Source organism: Orbicella faveolata, unplaced genomic scaffold, assembly GCF_042242905.1.
Source record: "Orbicella faveolata isolate gen_17 unplaced genomic scaffold, um_ofav_v1 contig_36, whole genome shotgun sequence".
NCBI classification, from domain to species: Eukaryota; Metazoa; Cnidaria; class Anthozoa; order Scleractinia; family Merulinidae; genus Orbicella; species Orbicella faveolata.
Window position 1 is genome coordinate 2,702,569 of NW_028301565.1, and position 12,706 is coordinate 2,715,274.

Genomic DNA, 12,706 nt, shown 5'->3' on the forward strand with positions numbered 1-12,706 from the left:
TTTTGACCGTGTAAAGTTAACGTCACAGCAAGATGACGAGAATGCAAGCTTATTTGACACAAAAGTCAATCACTGCATCTTGAACAAGCTTCGTGAGAAACGCTTGTCTGATAATAAACTTGATCACCGCAACACGTGAGGATATTGAAGGTGCCATGTCTTTGCCGTCTTGTGTTTAAAACAACCTTCAACTCAATATTTGGTATCGGCATACCTAAGATTTTCGGCATGGCTGCAAACAATGATCAAAAATCGATCACTGAACGTATTGAGTGGGTCACCGTCGACGCTGTTGAGAAGTTTCTGGAAGCTGAAGCAGTTCATCCTCGGTGCTGCTACAACCGCAAGCAAAGTCGGTGATATGGGGAACAAAAGCAGGCCAGTGCGACTGAGTCCAGGGAAAACCAGTGTTCAGGTTTATTTTCCAAGGAAATATTATATAAATTATCTTCCAGGAAAAATGTCTGAAATATTAATCCTCTTTGCTCTAACAAACACCTCACCAACGCAGGACTGAGCTTATGCAATTCATTCGATACTTTTGAAAAGTATTCAAGACTTGTTTACTTTTGGTTGACTGAACACCTTGTATGCATCATTTGTCACAAGCTTAAAGATTCGTCTGAACATAAATTCTAGTTTAGCCATCATCTAATTCCCATCTAGAGTAATGTGACAACTGCTTCGACGATTTAAATGACGCTTGAATTGTTTCTGTTCCGCGAAACCAAAACATGCAATTTTCATTATTCTTTATTCCCGTCAAAAGTCCGTTTATATTTGAATTTATAATCGTTAAAGTTTGTGTATTCAGATACCTTACCACCACAACTTTACTATTCATTAACCTTACTATTTTCCTTTATTATGTTTTCAATATTTTAACACAAATATTCTGTCTTCTTTGTATTCCATGCGTTTTGAACGCTGGAGTGTATTTTACTTAACAAAATCAAAGCACTGCTTCAAACAATTGAATCAATCGATCAAAGATTAACACATCTTGAAAGGGAGTTTGTTATGAAAGAGACGCTAGCATCCTTGCATTGATCAGAAACGTGGCTCGCACGTGAACAGTTTTCAAAAAATAAGCTTTTGATTGGTTCATCATGTATGTCAGGCGACTAACACTCTCTTGGATTTTAATGAAATCAAAAATATCATGCTGTTCACTAAACCAAAAATAAACGTTAACACTCTTATGGAAATATCACATTTTATGGTTTGCCTTCTTTTTCTTTAAATTATTGCAAAAAAAGATGTGTGATATATCACTTTAGCACTTTAAAAGATTTTACTCAGATTGTGCTGCAGCCTAGCAAGTCCATATAGGGTTTAGCAATAAACAGTCATTTAGCATACAAACTGGCGAGCCGCCAGAACCTCCAGGCTATATACCGAAATAACTAGACTACTGCTCTTGCCTAATGTCGGACCATAATTGGAGGGGTAATGTGACTTTTATTTGTAATGCTGGCGTTGCTCCTAAAAGCACTTTGCAAGACTGCAACTGGCTCTTAAGCTAAACCATTTTGATTGTTCTGGATCCTTGATCGGCGGTAATTTTAACTTTGTATTTAATAACTGGTTTACGCTTATTCTCAGTAGAAAAGACAAATCTAACATTCAAGTTTGGCTATTTTCTCTACTTCTATTAGAATATATGCTGATCGTTCACCCAGCTGTAACTCCCAGCTAGGAATTTACCTGTAGTTCAGGTACGTATTATGGGTAATCTTAATTTACGTTATTGTATAACCTCAAGGCAACTGTTCAGATTAACCATGTTTATGTGGGATATATTAGGCAAGGGACATGTTTCCAACGCTACGAAAATAATATGCAGTGAGGTTTTAATTGCAGTAAAAAATTCGCTAGTACTTTGAGATTTATTCGACTGAAGACATCGAAGTGTTATTGAAAAGAATGCCCAGTTTCAAAAAAGGTATCTCCTTCTGTCATCGTGTCGAACTTGCCGGATTTACCCGACCTAAATGTTTTCATCAAATTCTCGAACCTACCTCTGTTCGATGGTCTTTCACGCTGGCTGGCTTTTCAAGCTGCGCGAAATGTGTTGTCCAAGTGGGGTTTGGGGGGGGGGGGGGGGGGATGTTGAGGCAATCGTAAGTAAACGAAAAACTTAATCCAAAATGCTCTTAGACCAAACAAATTACATACTACCGTTATGTTAAGAAAAGAAGATTATACACGACTGAGAGAAATATATCTCGAGCATTCTGGGTCCAAAAATAAATCAACTTCATGCTCACTCGAATCACCCACCCTTCCCTCGTCAACCCTTGAAAATTCAATGGTCAGCCCCCAGGAATGTGGCGTAGTTCTTTTACGAGCAAGTTTTTTGCGCGTTGCTTAGCTTGTTTGCGTATGCATATCGTAGCAGTATACCAGAACAAAAGGTGAATATTTATTCTCTGTATTTATTTCATTGTAACATGCAAACATATTGCATGACTCAGAGGATCGATACTCAGGTTAACAGCTGACTTCGGTCGCGGGCCCGTATCTCCTCGTGATCGCAAGATTAACACTGAAGTATTCTTAAGCAAACCTGGACAAACTGATGAATATCATACTTCGGGCTAATCGAGAATTAATCTGACTATTTCCTTGAGAATTATTTCACTGGAACTTCGAATCAGTTCTGAGCGCTTGCCTCTGTACTTACCTCGGGTAAAACACAGCTGAAATGAGGAACAGTTTGCAACAATACAGATGTCATGTACTAAAACTCGAAACAAGCGAGCGACACCGGCGAAACGCGCGAAACCACAGAAACAACCAAACAGAAACGATCGAAACAAGCAAAACAACCAAAACGAAACGACGCAAACCGGCGAGACGACCAAAGCAAAACCACGAGCGAGTGTACGATGTCCTCACTTTTGTAGCGGCCACTCACTCAAAAGCCTCCATGAACAACTGGTGTTGCACATAAAACGGTGATAGTCTTTAATCAAGAGCATAAATAAAGTTAGCAAAATTGCAAATGAAGTATTCTTTTTACGCTTCACGCTTCATGCTTCACGTTTCACAAACACGGGATGTCTTTTTAGTTCAAATTATAATAGCGGAGCTCCTACGCGCCGAAGGCACGCGAGCGGAGCCTCATACCTTAGAAAATTTGGTACCTCATCGATCTGAAAAATTTTGGTTGTCACGTGACTGTCCGCACGTACGTGCGTCCGTCCGTCCGTACGCCAATACCTTGAAAACTAAGAGAGTAGCACCATTACCATAGCTGCATCTTTGATTTTGGGCATCCACGTTATTGTTAACTGACAGCTCTCAAAACAAGCTATCCGCTGATCAATATCACGTAACCATTTCGCAGGCTCGGGCTTCGAGCTCATCGAAGTTGCGTGAGTTTTTGGAGTTGACCGCTGACCAGTTACTGGTTTTCCGATTGGATAGCGGGCTCAAGTCAGGTTATTTCTCTGGGGGAGAGGGAGGGAGTACTCGCAAACGCAAAATTTCGGCGCAAAATTAACCCCTGGCGCGTTGTTGACTTTTCTTCTGACATATTCCTTGCACAATAGTCTCTTGACAAGTCCCTGATATATTACGTACCAAGGTAAGGTAAGATAAGATAAATTTATTTTGAGTCGTAAACGTGGGGAGTGGTTGCCCAATCTCCCGAGCCTGAGACTCATGATAAAAACGCACGACTTTCTACAACAACGTTACTACTTAAAATTGCTATATTCGCTAAGATAAATTCAGAATTAAAAGGAGCCATAATCTGGGACGGAGACTTTAAGTCTTGGGATATCGGACAATTTTGCTATTTTTAGAAAAACTGCACCATCCTGACGACACATATCCGCGCGGATCCACGCGTATGTCATGGGTTCCCGTGTAGATGTTGTCACGTGGCGTGATCAGATGGTGAGAGTTGAGACATTCTCTTACAAATTTTTCACAGCGATGGTAGGGAATAAGGCAGGGACTAAGAACCAGAGCGCTTATTTGTAGTTTTATGCTCTGAGCTAATGGAAAAGGTGAGCTTTTCAGGGTCGAAAAAAAGACTTCAATTTCGCGCTGTGAATGAACAATAAGATCTGCTCGCGCTAGTTGTAGGCCTACGCGTACGCTTTTGCGTTTGTTCTTAGTAACAATATAGCAAGAACACTCTCTTCTCTGGTATCGTGTTAATTTGTGAGTTTCTCAAATAATGTTAAATCATAACCAAAGCCTGCTTTTGATAGTCTCTTATTGTTTCTGTTTGTTTGGCGAGTTTGCAAAAGTTTTTGAGAGAAAAGTCTGACGCATACAAGAAGCTCATTTGCATAGTGTAGCGCGTGCACTTTCAAGTCCGAGTCGGTGTTTTCAATTGTCAACAAATCTTGACAAAGATTTCTTTCGTTATCTTTTGTGCTGATATGCTGCAACAAATTTCACCAACACCAAAAGGCTACTAAGATTATGTGTGTTTCTTCAACATAGTGAAAGTTTACACTGCGAAAATAAAGTAGACAAGGAGTTTTGATAACTCGACCAACAAAATTACTATTCGAGTTGATTTAAGAAAGCGTCATCGTAACTTTGCCGATTATTTCTGCTGTATTCACATATTTTCAGCTAAGCTTTAATATGTTCTCATACCTTAAACATATCTAAAAACTAGAGATATTAAATGAGTTCGATGTACGTTTTCACACGAAAGTGTTGAAGTCCAACTTGTCATGTTCACTGATGGTACCTGAAAACACATATCAGCGGGCGCTCTTATCCATCGACAACAGACAATTTATTGAACTTTTACACAAACAAAATTGAGCAGTATCTACAGACGTAAACTTATTGGGCATTGATAAAACATTAAGCAAAGCATTGCTTACAAATCAGGCGAAACTCAAACTTACAATTTTTGTTTTTACTTTTCGGTCGCGATAGACTCAGGCGAAATCCCCGCAAGCGTATGGCAAGAGGAAGAAGACTTTCAAGTCCTGAAACGCTGCTATATCCAAATATATCTAACTAGTTTTTGCTGTGTTATGGAAAAGCTGTTAATCTTCGATATATGTGAAATTTGGAGTGGAGTAATGCGGGGCAGAGCCCAGCTTGGTCAGTGATATAAAGCGGGACATACCTAAATTCGACACTGCCTTACTTCACTCAAATTGGAGCAGCCTACGACGAAACTACTTAAGCAAAATTCCAACAGACATAAACGTATTGAGTTGTGGGCCAAAAGCATAAAAAATTTGGGGAATTTCGTACGCCATTTTCCCCGCGCTACATCCGCAAAAATCCTCGCAGCATGCACGCGCGTGTGCCGCACGCGACGGTGTGATTTGTTCTAAAAATGGCAAAATTGTCGCATACCATAGGGACAGCCACAATACTAGAAATGGCGCGCTTACGGTCTCCGTCCTCGATTGTGACTCCTGTCCGTACGTAATTTCTACAATCTTGGTTAGGCCTATTGGGTAATAGTTTGTTAAAATTTAACTGAAATAAAATAGCAAAACCACACGCTAAACAGTTACATCCTTTTAACTGATCATTTTTTGAGTTTCTGATCCAAGTAAAAAAATAAGTCTCTTTTTGTTTTATGGTCAGTTATTGCAATCAGGAGCTCCGCTTTTAGGCTTGGCTAAATCTATATATTAAAGTTTTTATATAACGCGCTCTGATTGGTTGAAACAGCGTGCTTTATCAGAGTTCAGATGCACTGTAAGCTGAATTTCAATGTTTTGCTAACGAATTTTGACGAATTTGATCCTAATTAAACGTTCCCTGGAAACGAGCTCTTTGTTTGCAGTAAACATAGCTGCATGGAGGGCATTGTTAACAACAGAACACCAGAAATGTTTGAACTGTATTAAAAAAACAAGTTTTGCTAGATCAGACAAAACAGTAACCACGTAGAGAAAAAAAAAACAAATTCTCAACGTATGCTTCGAGTAAAGACATTGTATTTGTTACCAAGGCAGAATTATAATTTAGAAGTGAAGCAAGGACAGAAAACATCAATTGAGCTGTTTCTATTTATGATGAGAAACTTTGTTTTTTTAAAAATGCTCAAGCAGAACTTACATATAAAGTAGTAACGCTCGTTCGCTAGATAGCGATCTGCGGTCATCTCAGCGAAGCCGGTGACCCTCAACAATTACAAAGCTCACCCGACGAGTGATCAGTTGAAAGCTTGTTGTAACATCATAATAATAATAATAATAATAATAATAATAATTGATGTTTCTAGGGTGCTAATTGGCGTGTGAATATGATCAAATGCGCCTACAAATTATGTAAATAAAATGATTAATGAATCCGTTCTGTACTCGGAGTACAGTGGGAGCAATTCAGTCTTTCCAGCTTTAATGCTAGTTCAGGCAATCTTTCTGCAGAGCCGTAAATAACTGTAGCTCCTTTCAAATACAGCTCATTATCTTTTACTCAGCTCGTGAGCGGGCGGAATTCATCAAATCCTGCAACCTGATTGGTTCCTGGAGCGGGCGGAATCCGTCGTGTTGATCTATTTTTGTGAACGAATTAGCGGTAACCGTCGATATTTCGCTCTTTTTACACTTTCATAGACGATTAATCAACGCAGGTTTATCTCTCTTCACCTTCAAATGGCAAGGAAAGTCACTGTAAGTAAATTCAATTGAGTCTTTTGAAGTTGTGAGAGTTTGTTTGGTTGTTTGTAGCTCGACGCTGTAATGGCACGTAATCCTGTGTGTCTCTCTCTGTTCAATTTTAAGCAAAAAATGAGTCAATTTCAGTCGAGTTTACCTCTCTGATCGTTGCTGTATTCGAGAGAATTTCTGTCGAATACGCTTAACGAATTTCCTCGCTATCTACTACTCAATTTACGGTAGTAAAGTCTGATTTGGAGTTATTGATATTCGCAACGACTGAAAGAAATTGTTTTTGTAGAACAACTTCAAACTTTGCATAAAATTTCACACCGGAAAAACGATTTTGGAGAACTTAGCTGGTGAACTAAATGCAACTAACATAATGTAGTTCGAAATAAATCTATTCAACAAATAGATTCCATGTTGCCGTACGTCTGTTCAGTAATAGATCACAGATGACGTCGAAATGTGGTAAAAAGTGGCAAACGAGACGATAGCCGAGTGTGTCACTGAATTAATTTCCACCGGAAAAGTGCACGTTGTGCTGAACCACAATGGGGCCGGATTCCTCTGAACTAGAAACTTTTATATCCGTATTTTCAATCAAATTGAAAAGCGAACTTCTTTCAAAAGCCACTCGAGACCGAAAATGTCTGAGCTCTACCGCTTAGGGAGCGGTAGAGCACTGAAGAAGTAGGGGGAAGCACTCGACTACGTCTCGTGTTTTCCCCTACACCTCATTCCTGCTCTACCGCTTCCTATTTGCTTTACAACAGAACAGAGCACAGTCGAGGCTTATTTGTTAAGGACGGTGCCAACTAAATACAAAGGTTTTTGCCCCAGATTAGGACCACGCGGAAAAAGTAGATCTTTGCAAGGGCTATTGGAATCCACAAAGAAAAATGGGGGTAGCCACGCATTTTTTCGAGATAATTAGCCTTGAATCTCAACAAAAATGCTGACCCGTGAGTAGTGATAAGTTAACAAAGACAAAAATTCACCATCTTTATTAACTTATCACTACTCACGATGACTTCGATAGTGTTGATCCTAGCAGTATGTAGGACACTTGTCATATATGAACTCAGTTACATGACCTCGCTCTCCATGAGTTCTCGTAGCTCAGTGGATAGAGCGCCCGCCCGGTGCTCGGGAGGTCATGGGTTCGATTCCTGTCGGGGACTCAGACTTTTTCTTTGTTGTGTCATGTTGATTAATTCACCTTCACATTTCATTACCGAGCTTAAAATTCACCATCTTTATTAACTTATCACTACTCACGATGACTTCAATAGTGTTGATCCTAGCAGTATGCAGGACACTTGTCATATATGAACTCAGTTAAATGACCTTGCTCTCCATGAGTTCTCGTAGCTCAGTGGATAGAGCGCCCGCCCGGTGTTCGGGAGGTCATGGGTTCGATTCCTGTCGGGGACTCAGACTTTTTCTTTGTCCCATGCTCGTGTCATGTTGATTAATTCACCTTCACATAAATAGAAATACTTCACCACCAGTCATTTCACCCTAAGGCATCCCGCGCCATATTTCAAAATGGCGGGGAATACATGAAGATCCATAATCATTCGTCTGAATGCTAAACATACCTTTCAGTCTCAGTTGAGCCGCTCTTAGTGTTTCCATCTTCTTCTCAAACTTTTCCCTTGACGTCTTTACGGTATTTCTCAGCTGCTTGCCCTCGCTCATCATGCTATTGCAACTGGAGCATTCGTTCCAATATTTTCCTTCGTTAGCTACGATTTCTTTCTCCTCAAGTTCTGCGGGCAATTCGGGCTCCGTTTGTTCCAGTGCGTCTGACTGCTGATCGACAGTAGACATTTCGTTCGTTTCAGCACAAGGTGAATTTCTCGCTGATGGAGATTCTTCTTCCCCATGCTTTCTTTTCGCTGGCTGCGGGTCAGTAACACTACTTGGTCCCGCATCACGATCGTCACCTTCAACACTTTGTAATACTTCAGCTAAAGTCTGGAAGTTTAGAAAACCAAGACATTGAAGTTGGATTAAGACATGTGCAAGACATCGTTAAACTAAGAGTCTTTTAGCATTCAAAGGGAAAGTGACATATTATGGCAAACGAGAGGCTTGTGATCAGTCTCACCTTTCTCCGCTCTCCCTTACTTTTATCACTCTCGGTCTTTTGTGGTACTATAGATGAAGCATGTACCGTTGGAAAGACGCTCACTCCAAGCTCATCTTTTTTAAGCGTGGGTTTGAAGTTTGCTCCTGGAAGTCCAGAAAAATATCTTTTGAAATCTAACGGCTTGAAGGGTTCCGAGCACACCGCCGAATGCTTTGTCGGCTTCCAATGCGCTCGTTTCGCTTTGATAAAATCAACCCATTTTTTACGTCTTTTACGGACCTCGGCGCGATCATCGCCGAAGAACGGAATTACATGGAGAGCTATACCTTTTTCAAGGTTAGAAACGTTGTTGCAATTAAAGGCAACACAAGTAGTCGGCATTTTACTACACCTCGTGCAAGCTACTTTACTGAAAACATCACCAAAGAGCGAAATGAATCTCCTTGTTTGACGTCTAGTATATAGACTGACTTTCGACCCAGGCTCCTCTGGCTCGGTAACGCGGGAAAATATTGCGATTTTCCAGCACTTTCAGGGCGCATAAAATTCGAGGTTTCAAGCAAACACAGAAATTCTTGCGGCAGCAGCGGGGGCGTGACAAACATGAGTGAGAGCTTTGAAGTGCTCCGTCTTTCTGTTATACAATCTTCTTTTGGTTTTTCCGATGTAGAAAGCATCACAATCCCCGCAACTGGCTTTGTAGACAATCTTCGATTTCTGGGAGCGGTTAAAACGATCTTTGTAAGGAAAGAAAGACTTAAGACCGAGTTTACCAGAGGACCAGGCAGTGGTGATACATGCCACCTCTCCTTTTTGGATGAAACTTTACCAGATTGAAGGTACTACCCAAAAACTCTAAAAGACAAAGTGGATCGACTTTAGGATTTTTCCCTTAGGAGTTAGACCACCCTCCCCCCCTCTTGGTTTTTTGCCCAAAATCTCAAAAACGTCACTAAAACAAGCATCAAATTTAGACACCACTTCTGCTTACAGAATACATTGAATTTCACTGGTATCTCACACAAATAAAGATTGGACCTATTTCAGTTCACATCAGGAGTTTCAAGTCATTTGAAGTGACAGGTGCCAATGAAGGATTGTCATTTCCTACCCATGTCACGCAACATTTAGCTATAAGGCAAATTAGCTCAATTTCTGACTCAAATATTCCTTAAATCCAACTTTCTTAATCAAAACTGATTTCATCAAAGTTTAGAGTCATCCTTGGCCTGATCAAATCAAGAATAAATTTTTTGACATCTGTTATTTTTTGGTAGCAAAAGCTGTTCAAACAACATGACAAGAGACTAGTTTTAACAAAGAGACAGGGGCGAAATCTAAAAATATTAGATATTGTAGAATCAGTTTACCAAAGCTATTTCTATGTTAATGCCATTAACAAAGTCTTTGAATATTATTTAGGGCAGTGGAAGCTCAATGAATGCAAAACTCTTTGCAATATCCCTTAACCCTCGGACATTCAAGGGGGATGGGTGGGTGGATGCCATATGCATCCCCCAATAAGGTTTTTACAAAATTTTAAGAGGACGATTTAATCTAAGGGGCTGGAACATTTCGTAGCTGTTCATTCATCCTTCGCAAATATTTTAACATGTCAATTGTGTGTCCATCATCTTTTACGTTTCCATGGCAGCCGCTAGTTTCATGTGGGTTGGGCCAAAAGTCAACTTTTTTTTACATAATTCTGTATTTTTTCCAGTTTTCTTCATGAAATTCCAGAAATTCACCAATCTGTACATTTCATACGTATTCTGGCTTGATTTTCTATCAATTTCAGTTATTTATTGGCTTTTTAAGAAAAAGTAAAATCCAAGATGGCGGATCCAAGATGGCGGGTCAAATGACGTCATTTGACATTATATGACGTCACAACCAACGAATATGGCATCATTTCGTAGAACAAGTTCAGGGCTATCTAATCAATGTAAGTTTAGTCCGCTGTACCTTAACTTAACGAAAACTTAAGGGGATTCCATCCACTTTCCCCTGTACCACTGTGGGAATACGAGTTAGCTTGTACGTCCAAGGGTTAAATAACAGTGCAAAACACCTAAATTCTATTCGTACAATCTAAATACGGGAATGAACGGCCATGATATTTTAATTCTAAAACATTGAGTAGTTAGATGAGAGTTTTTCTCAGCATATGTGGCTTTTTAGATTACTCTTGAAACCCTGCATAATCATCACAGGTCAAATACTTTATTTTGCAATTGATTATTGTCAACTCTTACTTTACACTCGGCATACAAATTCATCAATCCTGAGAAGTATTCTTTGCTAAAATTATTGTTTGCCCTCATTCCGAGATCAAAAAACCCTCGAAATATTGATTTTTGCTGCATCAGGCATGCAAGTAAATCTTGGTAAACACGTGTTCAATACTTGAACTGTAAGATTGAGCTTTAGCTAGCTATTATGAAAATGCGTTTTTCTTCTGAAAGTTCCTATGCTGAGTTAACCGCAGATAAAGTTTATACCTCAAAGATGTTTGCTCAAAAAATTGCAAATAATAGCATGTCTGCGAGTAACAAGATGTGTGAAAAAAAAAAAAATTCTGAGAAAAAATTGAGCCTTGAGAAGATCTGGTAGCTGAAATCATCTGAAACCGAGGTTCCAAGCGAGCAGACATGACAACGTACACGGCACCAGCGCCTTAGGTTTAGCAAGGTTTGGCCTGGTTGAACTTTTTGAATTTTTCTAGGCACTCAAGAAGCTTGAGTGGCTCTCGGCTACCGTTTTCTTTTCTGCTCAGTCACCTCCTGTGTACATCCATAGCTCCATAGCGCTGTAAAATAAGTAATGTTTTTTTTTTTCTGGTCACAAGACTGTATTACATACTCTACATGGTGGATGGTAAAGTAGCTGGCAAGTAGTACTGTCATCGTACTGCAAGCCTGGTCAAGATCTATTCTGCTTCATTTTGAGACCGACCCAGATCAGCCTGATGTATGGCTAGTCAAGCACTTCTGTACATCACAAACAACATGCTAAAGTACTGGGCTATTTTGTCTGCAGCAAGCTACTCTTCTTTGCTGGACATTCCCCTGCCACTACTGTCTTGCAGTCTCATCTTACCGCACTCATCCACTACATTTTCGTCCTGTCCCCTCATCTTCCAGGAATGTTCTTTTCGCATACGTGTTCACTTTCTCAGAAAAGCGGGTTCCTCTTCATGATGTTTTCAGACCCATCCCTATCAGATTTCTCGTGTGGATCATAATCACTAAAGGACGTTTGGGATTTCAACCCATTTTATCTTGATGCTGTCCATGGCATTTCTCTGTCTAACCTCATTAGGTGTTTACCCGCATCCATGTGTCTCTACAGACTGCAAAAGACTGGTATGTTTTTGTGAATCCCTCCTCAGGGTAGGAGGAATACGCTCTTGTAGCTTTGACAACTTGGGACTTTTCTTCAATAGATTGTGAGGTCCTAGACCATAGTTAATAGAGGTAGGTAAAGTCTGCATGCAAGCCTAGTGGCTCATCAGGCCGGAGCTTATCCCAGTTTCGGTAGCTTTAAACGACTAAGAGTATTTCTACTCCCCCTTGGATGGGATGCTAGTATATCGCAGGGTTACCCCCTAGCATTAGATTCGCCGGTACCCATTTACACACCTGTGTGGAGAGAGGCACCGTGAGAGTAAAGTGTCTTGCCCAAGAACACAACACAATGTCCCCGGCCAGGACTCGAACCCGGACCGCTCGATCCAGCCGAGTCGAACGCGCTAACCATGAGGCCACCGCGTCTCCGACAAAGCCTCTCGTAGCTTTGACAACTTGGGACTCTTCTTCAATAGATTGTGAGGTCCTAGAAGTGTATTCCACAGAAATTCTCCTAAATACAGCGACGATCAGAGAGGTAAACTCGACTGAAATTGACTCAAATTTTACGGCGAGAGAAACACAGGATTACGCGCCATTACAGCACCAAGCTACAAACAACCAAGCAAACTCTCACAACTTCAAAACACTTAATT

General features: G+C 40.4%; 1 protein-coding gene across 2 annotated transcripts in view; it reads left to right on the plus strand.

The window, feature by feature from the left end:
• Window positions 1-1,407: 1,407 nt before the first annotated feature.
• Window positions 1,408-12,706, plus strand: part of LOC110062004 (uncharacterized) — a 40,152-nt gene continuing 28,853 nt past the window's right edge. For both annotated transcript variants that reach the window (XM_020768880.2, XM_089274969.1), the window contains exons 1-2: window positions 1,408-1,559; window positions 1,659-1,718. The gene's annotated coding sequence lies outside the window, so the exon portion shown is untranslated. The remainder of the gene's footprint in view (window positions 1,560-1,658; window positions 1,719-12,706) is intronic.